Genomic DNA, 21,283 nt, shown 5'->3' on the forward strand with positions numbered 1-21,283 from the left:
CGTTTTTTTTTTCTTTTTTTCTTTTTTTTTTATTTTTCATTTATTTTCTTAATTCTCTGCATTCTCATTATTTTAGGTCATTACAGAAACAATCACAAGGCTGCGGAGCATCGCTGCCATTCGGTATAGAACACAGTCTTTGTGAAAGCTGTCGTTTTCTTATGGGTATAGGTATATATCTTTTGTTGGTCCGGAATGGGAAGAAGAAGAAGAAGAAGAAGGAGGAGGAAGAGACACTCGTTTCAAACTCTCGCTTTGTTTTAAAAACGGTCCCCGTTCCAAAATCTTATCCCACTTTCTTCGGGTCACATAATTCAATATATATTACATACATGCATGTAAATATACACAAGCATGTATTGAGATCCTTAATCGTATCCTAACGTGATCATAATTTTCCAAGAATCAAAGAATCCCAGGTAATCGACCGTAATGCCAGTCCAAAACATCGTATTGCATGATTAAAGTAACAAGATAATTGAACTCCTTTCTACCACTCGTTGAAGTCGTCATCGGCTAATTGACGTTTTCACTGACGATGCTTAATCACTGTGACTCGTCAAATATATATATATATATATACACATATATAAATATACACGTTGAGAATTAATTATATATTATTGTATAACAAAGTGATCGGACGATTGGTAATTTCGGAAATTTTCCACGGGCGTTGAACGACGTTACAAGTTGTTTAATTGATCGTGAGTGGTAATCGTCGTCGTACCTACCGAATGCTCAAGTTGCGGCATAATTGGTGGGACAATTTGCGGCCCCCGCATCTTACAACGGGATCCGTTGGGAAGTTGCGAAATTTATAATGCCTACCTATCCGGAGCCGCAAATGCTCTCCCGCGAGCAAGTGTCATAGGTTGTCACCGGCAATACGTGTAGGTATACTATGCATATAAATCTATCGAGCAAGGCGAAACTGCAAACGACGACCTGAATATCAAATAATTGACACATGACACTGCCGTAATGGATGATTGCACCGAGTATATATGTATATATGTATGTATGTATGTGTACACACACGTGTATATAAGGTACTCGTATACGCGCACACACACACGCGACTATCTCTATATCCTCGCGTAGAATCGCTCACGCCGGTCACGCCGGTCACGCGTGCCCGTGACATCACCGATTAACTTCAACGAGCACCGAGTACCGAATGTTGCAGCTGCGCTCGATTTGTATCTGAAATAGCGCAGGAATTCTTCCTGTAGAGATCAGAGCCTCGATAATGCCGAACGTACATCTACCGCGAGAGATTTCGGACGGGTGCCGCCACCTGTCGGCGAGCCGGCGAATCATTTCGTCGATTATAGCCGAATTCCAGGCAAATACGCGCGCGCCGAGTTTCTTCTTTTTGCTTTAGCTTTCTCTTACCGCCACTTATGTGTTCGAGATGCGTTCGCGATTCGACTAGACGAGAGGATTTCTGCATCCGTCCGATAATTTTTCAGCATCGTCGTTTTCTGTAATTTATCTAATTGAAAATCTCGATTCTTGGTCCATTGTAATGGTCCTACGCAACGTCGAGGGGACTGGGCGGATTTCAGTTTCCTCATTCTATTATCCTACTTGCCAATCGCCCGGAGCCGGTAATCAGATATTGTACAAGATACGTTGAGTAATAAACGTCGGTGTGCAGCTCGTGCTCACCTCCGAGAATTAGGTTGAGTGGGTAACATTAGGCACAGGCTGCACTTACTATTACTTAGCTACTTACTTACTTACTTACTTACTTGCTTACTTACTTATTTATTTAGTTACTTACTCTGTTGTAAGGGGCAGCCTATATTACTCCAAGTGACAGCAATTAATTCCTAAATTATTATACCCAGACTTACGTCACGTATGTTGATAATTGTACATAAATTTTTGTCCCTCACACACCTATGCTACAACATGCAACACATGTGTATGCACGTTATATCGTACATGCCAAGTTTAAATACTTTAAATAACGAACGACCAGATACGTGATGTAGCGGAGCCATTTCATATATTGCCACATTTAAATTACCCTTCGCGTGTACGTGTAATATTATTATACGTTCCGATTCATTTACAAATTGGTGTAATTATTTATCGATATCGTCAGACTGGCAACAGAGTTTTTCGAATGAAAATCATGACGCGTAATTGAGTTATACTATAAATAACCTTCATGCACGTACAAAATTCATTGCAATCAATATTGTACATGTATGTATAGGTCTATGGTTATGTATCTACGTGAAGCTATATGCAGCTAGTTCATCAAATTAATATATCGTCGTGCTGCCTCGGGGCTGGTTGTCAGACTAGCCTTCCGATCGATCATTCCAGAATTACTCCACACACCCACGCTGATCGTCGTAAAACTTGACTAATCAAACAAATATTTAATTAGATTTAGGTACAACAATTATTCAACCACGACTTACATAGCATCGCAATCTATATTATGTATAAGAATCTCAACCTGTAAACGGTTTGTCGAAATCCGATTTATCGAATCGGGGTTTTTGTGGTCAGCAAATTTTCTTTGCCCCGGGTATCAGTGATACCTGTATGGTATTCCGACCCATTCTGACCGTTTCCGGACCCACCCGAACATTTCCGACTGTTTTCCGACCTGTTCCGACCGTTTCCGGACGCTCCCGAACCCGGTCGATTCTTTTTTCCGACCTATCCCGACCGTTTTCGGACCCACCCGAACCTGTTGGGTTTCTCCTTGATCCGTTCCGACCGTTTCCGGACCCGCACGAAGCCGTCCGATTTTTTCCGAACCCGTACGTGCACAGGTACTTACGTCGAAAGAAAATATACATGATACCACGTATTACACAAACGCGAGAGAAAAGCATTGGCTCTCGGTGTATAAATAAGGTAGATAATGGCAGCGCTCGTCGTCGATAAACGGGATCAGATTACGTCGACGTGAATTCCTTCCAACTACTACGTAAGACCCGTCTTGTCTCGTCTGGTCTCGTCACCAAGTATAGGAGGCATAACGCACGCCGTGTTGCCTGCCTGTCGCCTGCCAGGGTGAATTACCGACGATGCTCCGAGATGAAAGCTGGTCGTGACTCGTCCTTTTAAACTGGTTATTACGCTATTGTGGCCACAGGGCATTATCCCTACCGCATCTCTCAGTCTTTCTCTTTCTCCTTATCTCAGCTCTTCTCTTCTCTTCTCCTCGGTTACCGAACAAAAACCAATGGTACAAGGTCCTTCCACTCTCCCCTTTTCTCATCTCCTTTCCTCGCCTCTCGTCTTCCTCTCTCGCTCTCCCACACGATTCGTTTGTACACACACACCCACCTACCGTGTGCACAAGTTACACGCATTTTTACACTCACGATCATCGACGAACGAAGCAGTTGCGTGCCGTGCGTCTGTCTCTCTACGTGAGGTTAACAAGTCCGCATGTGGAGTCAGGGCTGCTCGGTACATAGTAGCATTAGTAACCATTGTAACATCGGAGGAGCGTAATGACCGTGTTTTATAAAACGTATTATCGCATAGGTCAAATGGTAAAAGTTAACTACTACCACAGGGATTAGCTTCTTGCGTAGAATATTATACCGTACCGAAATGCTCCACGATTAATAATACACCACGCGTGTACTTGTTGTTATTTAAATACGCGCGTTACGTCGTAAGCTACGCGTAGACTTACGCGTATCGATGAAATATCACGCACCCTGTCGTATCACGCATTACAGAGTGAAATTATTTATTTACTTTTCTTCTCTTCTTATTCTTCTCCTTCTCGTTCTCCTCTCCAATCTCGATCCCTACCCACCACGGCAAACGGGCGCGTGCCGTGCATTCGTGTGATTTTGACACCGGGCACGTGCCGCCTGCCGCGTGTATGGCATGTACATCGAATAATTGCGTTGGGCGTGTTACACCCGAGTTTATGTATATAATTATTGCATGGAAATTAACCGAGGGAGAGAAACGCTCGTTATAAAATTTCGATTATTTATGCATGTCGTAACGTCGTGTGTGTCTCGTGTTATTTTGGGATAATAACCGAAGCAGATAGATCGGAGATGGATATTATTTATCAAATCGAAACCTCGACAAAAGAAGATTAATTAATAATACCTGCACGGCTATAACCTTTGACGTGTACATATTGTATACATATCTAATTGTAAGTATGAGCTACGGTTGTGCGCCCAACATATTTACAGACAATTCTCTGAAGCGTGATTTCTTTCATCAATATTGTATGGTTGTATAATAAATATAATATACATAATAATATAACATATTGACTGAAATATTGTACGATTATGTATATATATATATATATATATATGTGTGAATGAAGTACAATATTATACTCGATTTATAGCCGTGTTTGTGTAACTATGCGAACGATTACGAAGTGCGGTTACATAAATAACTTCATGAAACACGCTAACTCGGCACGGAATTGGCTCGGTCGAGTTTAAATTTCATCAATTATCGAGGCTTTAGACTGCCCGTCAAATAATCCACGCGCAGGCTTTCACCGGTAGCTGTCTATATATATATATATATATATGTGTGTGTGTGTGTGTGTGTGTGTGTGTATAGTATAGTATATTTAATACACGCGCATGTGTATACATTGATACACAGGCTTATACAAGCAGCGATAAATTTATACGTATTTTCAAACCACACATCCAACATTCACTTTCATTTCCAACTCATCAATAATAATTGTCATAAATACTCTGAGAAAATCAATCTTAACGACTTTACTTTGCTTCATTATAAGAGCTGTCGTTCACTTTTTATATTCGATTACAATTTTTATCTTCGTGCATTAAAAATAATCGATAAATTATTAGTATTGTACATATAGGTGCAGAAAATGTATACCTATAACATATACCATGCAGTTCAATTTGGTTTTGTTTTCTCTCATTCCATATATATTTAATTTCGATGTTATTTCACATTTTCGATGTCTCGTTGTTGTTGTTATTACTATTAACATTTCATTGTTTATTTTGTTATTACCGTACCGTTGCCCGATGTAATTCTTAGAGTGCGCGGCGATACAAAGCGACAGGTTCCATTTGCGCACGAATTTCTTCAATCCCTGGCAAAGCGGATTGACAGATTTCATGATTCCATTCGGGTACTCTTGCAGAGGTGTACACAGAACGGTGAATTCTCTCTCTCTCCCTCCCTCCCTCTCTCTCTCTTCTCTCTCGCAACTTTCGCCATATTCCTTTCCCAGAGGCTCCCCTTCGTTCGTTCGTTCGTTCCTTCGCAAATTGAATTTCGCTTATTGAGTCAGGTTTACTCAGAAATGATTTTCCGTTCGGTCTACTTAAGGCTCTGTAAAAGGTGCTCCGTAAGGGGACGAAAGATAGATGGAGATAGAGAGAGAGAGAGAGAGAGAGGGAGTGAGCGAGAGTGAATGAGTGGGTGAGAGGAAGAGAAAAGCGGAAAAAGGAAAGAGAGATGGTAGAGAATTTTCGTGACCTTTCACTCCGCACCCTTGGTCCTTTTTCTTCCTTCTCATTCTACCGAGGCAATAAAAAAGAAGGTAAAGATGGGGGCGGAAAAGCTTAAGATATTTTTCTAGCCTCTCTCTTATCTCTCTGCAGTACGGACTTATTTTCACCGATAAGCCGCGCGGACGTTATCAGCTGTGCAAACGAGACTAACAAATTTCTTGAATCAATACTTACCCTTACCTCTCTTCTCCTCTCCTCACCTTTCCTCATCTCCGCCACGCAAGTTTAAAAAATACCGCGAGTCCAAATGGATTCCATCAAAAACTTGGCGTTTCTGACGGCGGCTTGGCGGCCATTTTGATAAGGAAACTAGACGCTGGTTCGTAGTGAAACAGAGAAGGAAGGATGGAAGGAATTTCATTCGAAAGAGTTCGTCATCTCTGAGGCATTGTTCGTTATTTTACATTGTATACAGTATATACACTACTACACTGACAATGAGAGAAATTTTCAGTTCCGGTTACCGCTCGGTCCTTAACTATTTTCATTTTTTACCACAATCGATAAATATAGTTCCAAGTCGAAAATGAAAATTAGTTTTCTAGCTGTTACCTGAAAGTCTAGTATCCGTTACCATTCCTTCTCATTACGATCGCTGTGACTATATTTTCTCGCAACCGTTGTGAAAATTTAATGCTTGCGCAAGAATAAATCGATGTCAAAGCCTTATTTAACTAAAAAAGTAGAATAAACCTCACAAACTGATTTTGCGTTGCAATTACCGAAAAGCGTACCTCGTCTTTCGTAATTTCAAAAATATTCAAACAGTTTTCTTAACGATACCTTTTTCACCCAATTTTTCTACATACTATTGTTAGAAGTCCGAGTATAACCTAAGCCCGTGTCCTTCTTTCATTATTATCTCTACGTTTCTCTACATCTTACCTGGTATATGAATGCACGGATATACGTTGCTTCGATCGTTATTGACGGGCACGTCTCACCCGATGAAATCCTCTGGCAACTCTCAGCGAAGAACTTTGTTAATTCCACCGGCGCGCCTCATCCCTTCTGGACCATGGCCAGCAGCTAGCGTAGATATCGTACAGCTGCGAATGCTCCGCGGTATCTATAATATAACTCGAGTCTTTCGAGGAACACGCGAGATGTTCTCGAAATAAGAAAAACCAGCAATTCATTGCTTGTACTCGAACAAAAGTCGTGTAATACGCCAATTAGAATTCCTCAAGTACATGAACCTGGTGTACGCTCGTTCTAAAATTATTTAAACTTTGTTGGGGGGGGGGTGCTTAATTTGCGAGTAAAGAATGTGCGAAAACTCTCTCTCTCCCTCTCGTCTTCGTACCGGGTGGAATACATTTCAGTGAATCAGAATATGCATGAATTTAGGTGCCGACTCCTCTTTAATTATACCCAAAGAAATGAGCGAATTCAAATTGCGAAGTAATATATACATATATACACACACATATATATATATATATATATATATATAAAAGTGGTTCAAGTCGACGTCACGTCCGAGTGGAAGAAACGAAGGTAGAAAGGAAGGAAGGAAGTAAGGAAGTAAGGAACATCATCCGCGACTCTGGAATAGCTTTATACGTACACTGGGTTAGGTTAGGGTTATTATACGGTTTGAATTCGCATCAACAATTCCAGACCGCGGGGAGGGTGACAACTTTTGACTTTAATTAAAATTAAAATGGGCCACATATAACACGAGGCGTAAAGTTAGGTGTGTGCGTGCCCGCCTCCTCCTACCACTCAATTGGCGCGAGGTCAACAGTCCCTCGTACAAGTAAACTCGTCGTCGTCGTCTTCGTTGATGAATTTTAAGAGTACCACTCCTTTGTGTCGAACGATTCGTTAGTCTGCATTTCCATCCATGTATCCGGGGAATCGTGTTTCGTTTAATTGCCGTACTGATTCAGGAAAACGTCAAACTCGGGGTTGTTTCCTCGAATATAGCACGTTGGCTTCGATAACGTCACAACTCAAAAATTGGCATTTTTTCGTTGAGAACATATTTCGTTTTGCAAAGTTCGAATCTGTAAACTCGAAACGTGATAATTCTGTAGTTGGAAAATTAACCGTCCGGCTCGTTATTCGACAAAAGTGACACTCTGACTCAAAGGGACTTTTCGTTCCCGCCATGTAAGGGCCTTTGTAATTAAACCGCATGGATCCGAACTTGTTCCAAATGATTTGTTAAGAAGCCGTGAAAAAAAAATTCTTTACCATAAACGGTTTACTTCATAGAAAACAACAGGTAACTTCCTTAAGCATTCAAAGCTTTTACTCACGGTGCGGTATTTTGCTTCTGCTGGCAAATGGTGATTTTTTAGCTGCTCGTTATCGTATCAGACGCGCGACGTGCACACCTATGCAACAGCTTCCAGACTTCCAGACTTCCAGACTTCCAGACTCGCGACCCACGCCGAGAGCACACCAGCTGTCCTAATCAACGGCCTCGGCTCGGGTCCGTTAGGACGCGTCTTACACTCGCGATCAACGTCGAGAGGAAGAGCTTGGCTTGGAACAGGTAGGCCAACGGCTAGCTTCGGAGGTGGGCGAGGCGTAGACTCAACAACAGGTGCACGCCACCTTCTCCTCCGGTTACCTTACCTTCCGTAGCTTATACGTAGCTTACACACGTCGCGTCTCGATCTTTATGCGGAACATCGAATGGATACACGAGTAGTTTAGGTATGTAAGCGTACCGCGAGTTGTCGACACGCTTAGATCCAATTATTGACCCAAAATTGTGAACTTCCAGATGCCTAGAACCAATTGCTGTAGAGCGTTAGGCGCTAGAAATATAGTTTTTTGGTAATTTTGGAACTAAATATCAAACAGGTACAACCAGAAGAAGGTTGATCATTGGGTCTCAACGTTTCAATAACTGGCGCGCTTGCATTATTCGATACTCGATTTGGTCGTTGTTGCTGTCGATGTGCGGAAGGGACTCGTTTCATTTTTAATTTCTGTCGGATATTGTACCTTTAGCGACCCCGTTCAGCGTTTCTTCTCCTTTTATACCACGAACTGCAATTTTTGAGAGTTACAGTCTCGGGAATTATCGTACAATTATTCCGTGGCAGGTTTACGAATGCTTGAGATTTATCGATCCTAGGTGAAAGGTTTAATTGTTTGCCTTTTGGTGTGTATGTGTACGTGGCCGTGTATGTTTTTAGTCTGTTATATGTATTCCGGCGGGTTCTAGCGTTGAGAAATATCCTCTACAGCAGCAGCAGCAGCAATATTAATTCACGCGATGACTTCAGAGCTGTTATAGTATAGACTATATTCCAACATTCCACTGTGAAATGATGCAACTTCTTCGAATGTAGCAGCATACCTACATACCTCATAGCTCAATATGATTCTATAAAGGTATTGTAACAATACGTTGTATAATAACGTCAATCATTGGGAAATCTCTGGATGGAACATAGTTATTGGTACAAAATTATTCTCGATGTAACGTAATTATTATTCAAAGACAACAAATTACCTCTCGATCAATTCAATTCGGAGTATAATAACCATAGGCCAGTTGCACAACTCAAACAATATGGTTGATTTTCCATAAACAAGCATATCACTACGCGCTTAGTTGCGAATGCACTAACAAATTATACTTCAAACTTGATATACTGTTTATGTTATCTCCTATTCCTTTCAATTTCACTTTTATATTACAGTAATTTTATTTCCAAGTCTCTTAGTACGTTATCACTAAAATATGTGAAATAAATATACCTAGAAATCGATTACACACCAATTCTTGTTCACGCACGCAGCTTTTTAACGAATTGGAGCTCCCTCTCCGCTTCCGCCACGCGCTGCAGGAAACTGGGCATTAGACCTCCGGAGTTTAGAAATTCAAATAAACGGTTTCACATTTTTACTTCCCGCTTGCGTAAGACGCATTTCTATATAACTTCTCTTTCTTTTTCCATAGCCACGACTTTCATAATTGGATATTTCAGCCCACTCCGCGAGGCGGCGTTACCATGGCCGTAATCACACGTATACTCTTGCTTACTTCGAGTGTACGTACGAGGCTCATTCCAGTTCTCTCTGTGGGTTCAAATTTAACCGTATTTACCAGGGTGTTTCATTTTTGTTAATTTTTTTTTTTTTGTTTTTTTTTTTCTCAGTATTTGTAACAATTTTTTCGAGTGGCACTTGGAAAAAAGAAGTTAAAAAAATCATACCACCCTACAGTACTTACGTACCCACAGCTTACTTACACTAATTATACCCTTGTTTCTGAGCACGTTTTCGAAATCGATTGTCAGCCGCGACAAACTTTGGGATATATTGTGTCAGACGCCATTTTGCGGTGTCATTTTACAGTGTGTGTTCATTACCGCCACGTGTGCAGTTACCGAGTTGTAGAATCCCTCCCTCTTTCCCTCCCCGCCTCCCCACCGACCTCTCCCTGTACTTACACAAGTATACCTTAGGTATGCATAAAAAATGTATAGGCCGGTATCGCGGGCACGCGGAAAAAAAAGCTTCAATCGATAAGCTAACAAGGGGTACCTTTCAACGTTCTTGTTCGTACACAAACGCAAACCGGGAATTGCTGCACGGAAGATTTGCACGACAGGTTTCTTTCTTTATTTTATTTTCCCTCTTTATCTCAATACATCTCCCTCTTTTTTCGACTCAGTTCGAGCCTGGGAAACTTGCAACATGCAACTTGTACGTTCGAAGCTTCCGAAAATACGAGCAAAGTTGTTGTTATTATTATTATTATTATCCACTTTACAGTACAAGTTACAACTGTCAACTTTCTCGACTTTGTTAACCCGTTTGTAATAATAACAACAAGGACAATAATTACACGTCGTACACGTGAAACGAAAGAATAAAGAAATCCAATCTAGCCACATTACGGAAAAAGATATTCGGAAGCATTGAAATAATGCCGAGTGTAATTACAGAGTTATATCTCTCACGGTTAGAGACGTGATTACAAAGTAATGATGTCGTAATACCTGAATACCTTAATGACTGCGCCGTGATATTCGAGTTTGGAAACGACTTGGCGTAGTGTCGCGTGTCGATACAAGTTGTATTATTATACCTGCAACCATTCGTTCCACGATTCAAGTCACTTGGTTTCAAATTGAACAGCTTACCGACTTTCTTCTCTCCTATCTTACTTCGAACTTCGAACACGTATGTATGAAACAACAGGTGAAAGCATAACGTACGACCGATGATATTAATAGTCGCGTCGTGTCAGTGCGCAAAGTGTCGGAGTAAAATAAGGTGTTGAAAAATAAGAGGAACCAACTCACTTGGCGTTCGATTGGAAGCATCGGACAAAACTGAAAAAATGTTCACTCTCCGAGAAACGAAGAGGGTTCCGATCGTGGATACATTTGGATCGTTGAACGTGTCCTGCATATGCATAACGTGACATTATTGTGTATATATGTATATACAGGGTGGACGGAAACAGCATACTTATATATACGGTATACTCGTACTTGGACCGACTTCAGGGCACTCGAGGAGGTGGTCGGACTGGTGCACTGTTTCCAACGTGGGAATTCCCTGCAACATCTCCATGCGGAGCATTGAAATAATGCCGAACGAAAACTCAACCTCTCTCTCTTTCTCTCTTTAAATCTGTGAGTACGCTTCTTCGACGAGACCGAGTCTCGTCCATGCGTCATTGTCACAGACGACTGACAACGGCAGTAAATTTAACCGACGGAGAGAAACGCGGTCGCTCAGGTTATCAATCTCCGACATTTTAATTATTACAATGCTCTTTTCATTATACATACGCTTTATAGGGTATTTTTAACGAAAAGGCGATTTCCCATCATGTTAGTAACTGTATTAAATTCTAAAAAATTCTTTCACGTGACCTTGTTACGTTATATACAGTTACGTTGTTATACGTGCATTCGCTTGTGACGGTTAAACTTTTAACAACCGGTAGTTGAAACTTTTTATACATGTAGTTTTTATATTATAATGTACAGACTTTATTATACTTGTTGTATTAAATTCGCTCTCGAAACTTTAATTACACAGGTCTGCAACCGAAAATCTTGCACAGGTTTTTTTACACCGTTTCGTAATGATTTTCACTCATTTACGGCGGGAAAAAATACTCAAAAAGTTCCGTCGCGTCGGGGTTTTTTCCTGAACTCGTGTTTGTAGTTTTGTTTAAAGTGAAACTCCCGTTTAACGCGATATCCGGTATCCTGTTCTTGATTTTAAAAATTCTATGCAAAAGTGATTTCTTACTTTCATTTAATATGTATTAGAGTTAGACTCGAGAATAAGTAAAAACAGGGAAAGAGAAAATGGAAAGCGGAAGCGTCTTCGGATGTGTGTATCAAAGAGAAGATAAATGGTTTTATACAGACAAAAAGAATGAACACGGAATGTTGAGTACATTTTACGAAGAAATTGTTTGTCTAATTTTATAAGAAATAATGTCAAATTCATTGTAAGGAAATGCTGATTTTTTCATTATTGTTAAGCTGTTTTTCACGCAAACATCTTGTATACTGTAAAAATACTGCAGGCGAGGAATGAAAATGGACGTGATTTTTGGATTCAGCGTATCTACCCGAAAACGTAATATTGACCAAAAACATCCCATGCAGCTGAAATGAAATATTTTTCTGCAGACCTGTTATTACAGCATCAGCTACGAAATGCATCGGGCGATATTCGGGTCTCTGGAACTACAAACTTCACGCAGCCTTTATACTCGATTTAATAAATCTTTCAGCTGGTGCAGATGGTCTGGGTTTCAGAATGTTAATTCCTTTTAATGGAGTTTTGATGAATTGAACGCCGAGGCGAGATTTACGACTCTGAAAGAGGTGCGATTCACCTCTCCGTAGTTGTTAGGCATACATGAAAATGATTACGGGCGAAGATTAGACCAATGAATCACGGATTCGTGCCGGATAAAAAGTGTGCAAGAGAGAGAGAGAGAGAGAGGGGGGGAGAGCTAAACAGTATCAAACGATGCATCGAGTAAATCATGAAAGTAGCAATAAACCAAGACGACCTACGAATTATCTTACAATCTCGAGGTGGAATCATGGCTACGTTGAAGTCTATCAAACCTTTGTTGTACGTACGTATATGTACCAGCGATATTCCACGGCCATGGCGTTGCTCAAAGGTCCCTTGTGACGTCGTTTATGGGTGGAGTTTATTTTCCGTACCTTCTTAGGGGACTTTAAAATACATGTGTAACATTGATAAATAATCATTTCGGATATAAATAAACAATTACATATCAACGAGACGAACAGTTTATTTGGTAAACATAAACCTTTGCAGCATACATTGGAAGAAAAAATTACTCACGTTGAATTTGTTTCCATTTTATCGTGAATTACCTCTCTTCACAAATATTTAGCAATCCATATTCGTGATCAGCTACTCCGAAAACCTTCAGGATACAATCGAAAGGTTCGGAATATCTTTTCGAAAATATATACGGAGCGAAAGGGGCCGCCATATTGTTTTCAAAAAAAAAAAAAAAAAAGAAAATGGCTTACAAAAATGCGTTCAACAAAGGGTTAAAAACTCGGGTTTTCTCGTCTAACGACCCCGCGGATACATCGGTGCGAAGACGAGTTCCTTGCACCGCACCGAAGTCAAAGAGTCACCGATCCGCAGATGCGTATTTCATTCGTGCATGTAAAATAAATAATTCAATAAAGCTGCCGGAGTAACGTTAGGTCGAATAAGTACAACATCATCTCCGATCCAGGACATCGTCGCGGAGGAAAGGAAGGAAGCAACGGAGACATCTCGACGTTATGCCGAGACCATAACCCGGACGAACCTTAAACTCACGGAGCGACGTGTTCGTCAGTCAACGTCTCCGGCGACGAGCCGAGGTTTGGTTTGTTTAGCCTGGAACCTGTTTTCCACTCTTTATTGAGGCCTCGCTTTTTTTTCACCCTTTCAACACCGGCCTTAGATGCAGGCCCCGTGCACCATGGAAGGATATAGTACGAGATATAAAGTAAACAAACGAAAGACCGAAGAATACACTGTGAACAAGGTGAAAAGTATACGGTGTGTACCGTGCATGCGCGGAAGACGGAATCGAGGGAAATTAACGTCCGTCTGACGAGAATTGCTGCGGTGTTGAAGAAACGTCATAGGAGAAGAATGAGGAGAACTCTTTACGGCGACTCACGGCTGTGGATCAATTTTCCAAGATAAATACTCGAGTTTTGTCGTTTGCCTGAAAATTTCTTTCACTCTTTATACTTTCGTTAGGACCTTCGTCTCCCAAGGTATAACGTAACGTATTCGTACAGAGCTTGGGCGTGGCTGACTTATGACGAAAACACTCGTCGCATCCAGAGGCAATAAATGTTCCGCGTGTATCTACCTGTACTTTATGGATAGGTAGGTGTTCGGAGTGACGAAAGCAGCTGCCGATGTTCCTCTACAAATACCTGACTTACACACGACGCGCATACTCCAGAGATCGATCGAAAGAGGAATTTGTTGTTGGAAGGATCGACCGGGAACGTTAAACTTGTTCGAATGACGTTATCGCGTATCGTTGATGATGATGAAAAGTAGTGAAATTAAAAATAAAAAAAAAAAGTATAATAGTATACAACGTATTGTCGAATGTTGAGATCGACGTTCGTAGAAAACTACAAGCCGCACGATATATTACACACGCACTCGCGTGAACACGGCGTTATGTGTGTACACGAGGAATTTGGTGTCGATGGATTTACACGCATGGCCCGCTAGACTCCGACTCGATTGCAGGAGCATATTTCATAGGCATTACGTTCAGTTTTACGGTGTTTTTAACGCTCCAAGTATTGCGTCATGTCGGAGCAACAGGAACTTTCCTAAGACGTTATAGTTGGCTGGTTGTTGAGTCGGTCGACGGTAAGGGGGGAAGGACGAGGGGAAGCCGCGTTGTTCGTCACTCCCCGTATCTCACGGGTTCTTTAGTTTATCGCTCAACAAACACTAATAACTCAATTTGTCACGATAACGATGTTTAACGTAATTCATCATCCCTCTTGGTAACTCTGAATTGGATGTATAGTACATTACGGAGGAGGTCGTTGATGCTTCTCTTTGATGCTCTTCTCCTCCTCCTCCTCCTCCTCCTCCTCCTCCTCCTCCTCCTCCTCCTCCTCCTCCTCCTCCGCATCTGGCTTCTCATCGATCCTTATCTTCGTCTTCATTCACGTCGGCTGTACTCCGTATTAAAAATGAAATGAAATAAAAAATCAAATCATCGGTTCTTCTCTCCGTCAGAGGGTGTATTTTCAATTCGTGCCAGAAACTAACGAGAGATTTATGTTTTATTGCCAGACATGTTTCAATCAAAGTCCTCACTTATCGTTGTAGCATCGACGCGATTCTCATCTTATAATGCAATTAACATAAATTCATACATTTATGTTAACGACATCTCAATGTCTATTCTACTTACCTCTGTTATAAATAATTAAACATTACGCCAGTCGCGGCGAATGAAATAAATTATTTCAATCGGTTTTCTTTTTATTGTATCATTTTTTTTTACATCTACGTACAAACCTTTCGCCGCGCATTAAGCCGGTGTTCAGATACCCGTAAAGATGTTATACTTGTCGAAAGATTTTTAACAGGTACGTTTACCGCAAGCAGCTCGCTAGTGAGTGCAGGTACAAATTTTTGTCGACTTAAGCATCGAGCCAGCAATAATTCCTGGTTTATTATACTTTGCTTATATATGTATATTGTATGTATACCCGTATAACACACACACACACACACAGACGTACACAAAAACGCTTTTCTCTCCAGAACTGTCCCTTTTCTAGAGCTTTTTACGGAGCTTTGAATTAATAATTTTCACACCGCCCGTGCATAAATTGCGATTTCAACGTTTAATGAGCGAAGCCTCGCCCGTATTCAATTTCCCTCTCTTTTTATCATAATACCGACCTACGTCTTCTTTGAATCACGCTGAAGGATTCGTTAATTTGAGAAAATAATACGTATTAGGTACTCACGACAGTTTCGCAACGCGTGCGAACGATCGAGCCACGCTGACAGCAGCTTTTCGTTAAAACGAATTTAGGATACAACGCGAATGTTTGCAGAGAAACGCAGACATTCTACGCTTGAACTTGAATTGTAGGTGTGAAAGAAAAATTTGACCATCTTGCCCTCCACGCAGAGCAGCGGGATCTTTATAACCAGCACCCGTATAATCGTGCTTCGGAACAAACTTTTCGGTATTAAGTATCCTTGAAAACCTTTCGACCGCTGCATTTCGGAACAAGAAAATTCCCGTTCTTTGTTCTCCGTTTGCCGGCACCGCATGTGTTGGTCCTTTTACCCGTCCGAGGGTTGTATACGCGTACCTAAATGGCATAGAAAGGGCGCATTCTTAAGGGTTGTAAACGCGGGTCCGATGCCCCCGAGTATGACGTTAATTGCCGCTGCAGAAGCCTGGTAAGTTGGTCGTTGGTGTCGGCTGTTTCGAGACTCGAAGACTCGAAAAATCGTTCCTCCATTCGTTATCAGTTCTTCGTATTCATTTTTCTCAATTTTTTATTTCACCGCGTCTATAATAATATTTATACACGGCTAGGCGGTAAATTAAGATCAACAGACGTTGAAAAAACAAAAAGAAATACACCTCATCGCGTGTGCGTATGTGTGTGTTACACGCGTAAGGAAATGGTGTATAAATAATCTTAATTAGCCGCAGCACTCGAGGTCTCGATCTTAATTAAGCTCGCGGTGATAAAACGAAACAGTTTTTATACGTTGTATACCCATGCGCTTAAATGTGAGGTTACAATTTACGTGTTTTGTAATCGGTTCGGTCGTTATATTTATCTTACACATTGTATATTCTCCGTTCGAGTAAAATTAATTAATCGATTTTACCGTGCGGCAGATTTTCTATGGCTAGGGGTAAAAAACTGGGCTTACGAATGATTGATGGAACGAATTTTCATAGACGCGGAAAAATCTCATTCGTAGAATTTAAAAACACGGTACATCAAAGTATGGAAAATTGAAAATCATCGAACGACAAAATATAGAAGGGAGTCAAAACGTAGAACGGAAATTCGATAATCTGTACAAGATTCTATGTTATTGAGAAGAATTCTGACGATTCTAGAATTTGGCATTCTACGTTGTGTGACCTTTTTACGCTTTTACTGCCCCATACTTTGACTCTCAACATTTTTAAACAGTATAAATTAAGTTTTGGCTTCTTTAAAAATTCGATGTTGTGGAACTTTGATTCTATCATCTTTCTATATTTTTATCCACGGCTATTTTACAATTCTGTTACGCTGCATATGTTGTATTATATATATATATATATATATATTGTCGGAGAAGAATAAAGAGGATGCATCATCAAGTGAATTGGAAACTTGAACTTTGAATGAGTCCGCCGTATCAGGCGTCAAGCGTTATTCAACATGCTTTGAATATAGAACAAACAAATGGTTTGTTTATAACAACGCTTGAATGAAATCGACAGTCACGGAAAAGCAAGCGAATTGACCGGACGTGTTGGGATCATCGCGCTTTTTACAATGAGCAATCCACGAAATGGAAATCCTACATCCTCTCCGCCTTTCCGAGGCTTCACCCCGACATTTATATATATACAATATGTAGATCTTTCGCGAATCTTACTAAGTTGTAGGAACGCTGCTTATAAGCATGATGGGATTACCGCGACCTACCTTATACTAGAAAGTTGTAGGCACGCGTAAATAGTCATAAGGTATAATGGACGCGGCTACCGAACGTCCGTCCTGGCGAAAAACTGATTGTCGATCAACCGCGGATGTAATCATCCGCAATGTTATGTATTTATAACGTAATTGAATACAGCGAACGACACTCTGCGTGTTGTATAGATATATCGTAGATTTTTACGTTAGATGAAACGCGAAATCTGAATCTTTTAGATCTGAAAAAATTCACACGTATTCTGTGATTTGAAACGTGATTTTCAAGTACCATACGATTTTTCAAAAAATTTCGCTGTCGCAATTGGTCTTGCGAATTTGTATAAAATTCACCAGTGGGTGAAGAAAATCTGAAACAATTCCCGACATCATTTTGGGCTGGTAAGAACGTCTTACTAAAAAATGATCAGAATCAAAAGGAGTGAGGTACATGGGCTGCTGATTTGACGTGGAATGCCCCATGTGCATGACACCGCAGTGTTTTGGCGTTGTATGTACGGTATAATTTATCGCTCGATGGAAAATCTTTAACATTTGTTTATACGTTCATTATACGACCATCCACAGCTATTGGAATTTGCGAATTCGGACATCCTGTGCAGCTTTCGTCGTCGCTTGATTTTCGCAACGTTTCCATAGAACTCGTATTTCCATACATATACACGCGTACGTGTATATTTACTCGTGGCTTTAGAAATGTGGTGTGACTTTTAACGCACGGGTATATCGTACATATCGTACATACATACACGCATGTCTATACAACGCTATATGTATATCTTCTACGAGATAATTTTAAACCGCAAAAGTAGTTATTTTTGCACCACCTCCGTCTAAAAGTTTGGTTTTTTAAGCATCGTTACACTTTAGGTATCATTAACACGTTTCGCTGCATAAATTGTTGCCAGAACGGTGTGTTGTGTATACATACACACACATGCGCACAATGTACATACATACATACATATTTTTTTACACCTGCGTACGTACAAAATTATTTTACATTTACTGGGTTTTATTAACGACGTGTAATAAAGGCATGAAATCACGGAACAGGATATAAATTTTAAAAAAATGCTAGTCACAAGCAATTCCAAGAATATACGTACTTATGCATGTAAATACCTAGAAGCTAAACGCGTAAATTCCAATTCGTGATGCATTCTCGGGTCATATTTTAGGCTTCGAGATGACGAGAGATCCTTTGTATAAATGTACGTAACATATCGGGATCGTGAAACGTAGCGCAAGTGTCACGCGTAGTAAGTTGAACCGATTGTGAACCCGAAAATACCATAAGACCACAGTTATATGCCATGGTTAAAAAAAACCAGCGACACCATGACAGACAACGCACACGTCGCGTTGTATGATACACACGCCGCATGCAGGTATTATAACGAAGAACGTCTGCACCGGTATAATAAACCATCGAACAACTTATTATTACATCTCAAACTCTGCGCAGTACCCAGCAGAGTTTCGTTATCTGGGGCAACAGATGTAGCCGTTATTTACACAAAACTCAAGTATTTCTAAAATAAACGGTAATCTCGGGATGAGAAGGGCGGGCTTGGGGAGGGGATAAATAAACACGGTATATTTAATGTTATCATTTTTAAAGAAGAAGAAGAAGAAAAAGAAAAAAATTAAATAAAAATAAAAGAGGAACAAAAATCTCATAAAACATCTTCTCCTCTTCCTCCCCCCCCCGCCGTCGAAACCCCTTTCGTCCCCCACCACCTCGTTCCTACCTCTCCCTACGACCACCACCACCTCTCGCCGAGGTTTCTCCCACCCCGCGGACCTCTCCTTCCAGCGCTACCTTCAGTCATTGCGGTGTCGGCCACGAGACGAGTGAGAGTAACGCGTGCGCGCGCCGACGATTTTACTAACCTAGCCCGAAAAGTATTGTCTCTCGCATTGGCTTGGAGAGAAAACGGCAGTAGATGCGAGCGAACACGACGCGAAGACTCAGCAACGTGACGACGACGCGATAATTATTACACCACGTTGCCGTTGTTGTTGTAGTTTTTAGTTTGTTCGGTTTTTTTTTTTTTCTTTTTCACATATCGAAACGATTGTAATATTATTACGCGGGGAAAAGTTTTCGTTGGTTTTGTTGTTGTTGTTGTTGTTGTTCGAGAAGTATCTAGAAGCGGTTTTTAGTTTGTTGGTTATTTTTTATTTATTTTTTTTTATTTTTATACCGTTTCTTCTTCCACGCAACTACTGTAACAGTGTGAAGATTGAAGAGGGGGGAAAAAAAAGAAAGAAAGAAAAAACTAGTGAGACAGTGTGTCACGTGAGAATTGTGGAACTAGAGCCGCTGCGACGAGGATAAGCTTCTTTTCTAACCTACTACTCAACAGTGAGACCGTGCGTTTAACATGATCCTGTGAAACTGGATTTCTTTTCGTTAACCTGCCTCGCTTTGCCGGTGAGTAAAAACCCGCCATGCTTATTTCTCTTGCTTGTATATTATATTCGCTTACCGACGTACCTGTAACATGCATATTTACGTACGCATGCGACATGCAACATATGAGCGTCGGTTCCGGTGCGTCGTCTAGGCCTTAGATCTGCCCCCTCAAATCTGCCAACACGCCACGCTTTTCATACCGGTGGCGCCATCGCACGGACGATTCAAGCGGCGAAACTTGGCCGTCGCAACGCCACGAGAACTGTTCTGCACGCCGCGTGTGCTCGTTTTAACTTTCATTTCGAACAGACTGAAGTACGTTAAACAACGAAGATAATTTAATTTATTAACGTTTTCTGGGTGCATCCCCCCCACCCTCCAAACGTTTGACGGAAAGTTTTTATTCGATCTCATCGTCAGCTAGAGAATAAATATTCCCTAGGGTTTTCATTTTTCTTTTGGTGGTGATTTTTTCTTTTTTTTTTTTTTTACCTTTGGGCTCTGTTTGCTAACCCCGAAACACAATCGGCCGTATACCTATAATACTCTCTTTCTCTTTCTCTTTGAAACCGGTTTTCCGTTCCTACCTATCTAATAGATCTCTCCCCTAAACTCAACGCCGACGGACCGCCGGCAAGTAAAGTTGAAGACATCTGTTCTTTTCTTCCTTCTTTCCTTCCTTTCTACCTTTCTTACATTCTTACTTACTTCGTTGGTTCGTTCACACCCGGCTTTTCCTCCCATGCCCTCCTCTTGCTATTCTTCACGTTTCGTTAACCTTCATTGAAAATACGTACCTAATTTAAATTATGAGAATATTCCTTCAGAGCGTTTTCTAAGAGTAAGAATAAGCTCGGAGAAAAGTCAGTCTGGTAGTTTTTTTAATCATGTCGAAATCATCTACGTTATCGCAACAACAACGATTCGTGCCGAGGAAAAACCGAATTGTTTCGCAATTTTCTGACTGTTTGGAATTTATTAAACCGTAATAAAAATAAATATACTGGTATTTTGGAATCCTAGTTTTTTTTTTAAATCATAGTAAAAATAAATAAATAGTGACTTTTTTTTTTTTATTAACGTTTCGTTGCGACAACGTTGCCAACTTCAACCTCGTTATTGTTTTTAATAGTATGAAAGTCAACTAGAGCTGCAGGAAATGTTTTAAGACTCGATTAGAGAAGTTTTCGGTTTTGCGACGGCTTTAAAATTCCCGTCGGCACGCGACACGAATGCACGGTATGTACGTCGGATAATGAAATACGTATATAATATAATTCTCAGGGTCGTTAATCGATAGAAATAGAAACGCGAACGAGCGATAAACGGCAGCAAGAAGGCTAATTTGGGTTAAACGAATGCTTGTTGTTTTCGGAGGGAATATGTATGTATGCATGGATGTATTTATTACATATACACGTGTAAAATACAACTCTGACTTCTCGAGTTGAGATCAAGTTACACGTGGCGCATAACGTTCGTAATTCTTTCGACAAATTTAAATTGATCTCGCCCCACGGTTCCACACAAAATGTAATACGTGCGGTTTATTTATTTTTTCATCGTTGCACGCAAAGTGACGATGATCATTACCCTTATTTTGCGCGACA

The 21,283-nt window shown here is 40.7% G+C and overlaps 1 protein-coding gene across 4 annotated transcripts in view; it reads left to right on the forward strand.

Moving 5' to 3' along the window:
* The window catches only part of LOC107224682 (TOX high mobility group box family member 3), a 139,915-nt gene that overhangs the window by 65,296 nt on the left and 53,336 nt on the right, over positions 1-21,283 (forward strand). For 2 of the 4 annotated variants that reach the window (XM_046738759.1, XM_046738761.1), the window contains exon 1: positions 19,080-19,691. The exons of the other annotated variants lie outside the window; for them this stretch is intronic. The gene's annotated coding sequence lies outside the window, so the exon portion shown is untranslated. Of the gene's footprint in view, positions 1-19,079; positions 19,692-21,283 lie in introns of those variants that run through there. 4 annotated transcript variants of the gene reach the window in all.

Source organism: Neodiprion lecontei, chromosome 4 (assembly GCF_021901455.1).
Source record: "Neodiprion lecontei isolate iyNeoLeco1 chromosome 4, iyNeoLeco1.1, whole genome shotgun sequence".
Lineage (NCBI taxonomy): Eukaryota > Metazoa > Arthropoda > Insecta > Hymenoptera > Diprionidae > Neodiprion > Neodiprion lecontei.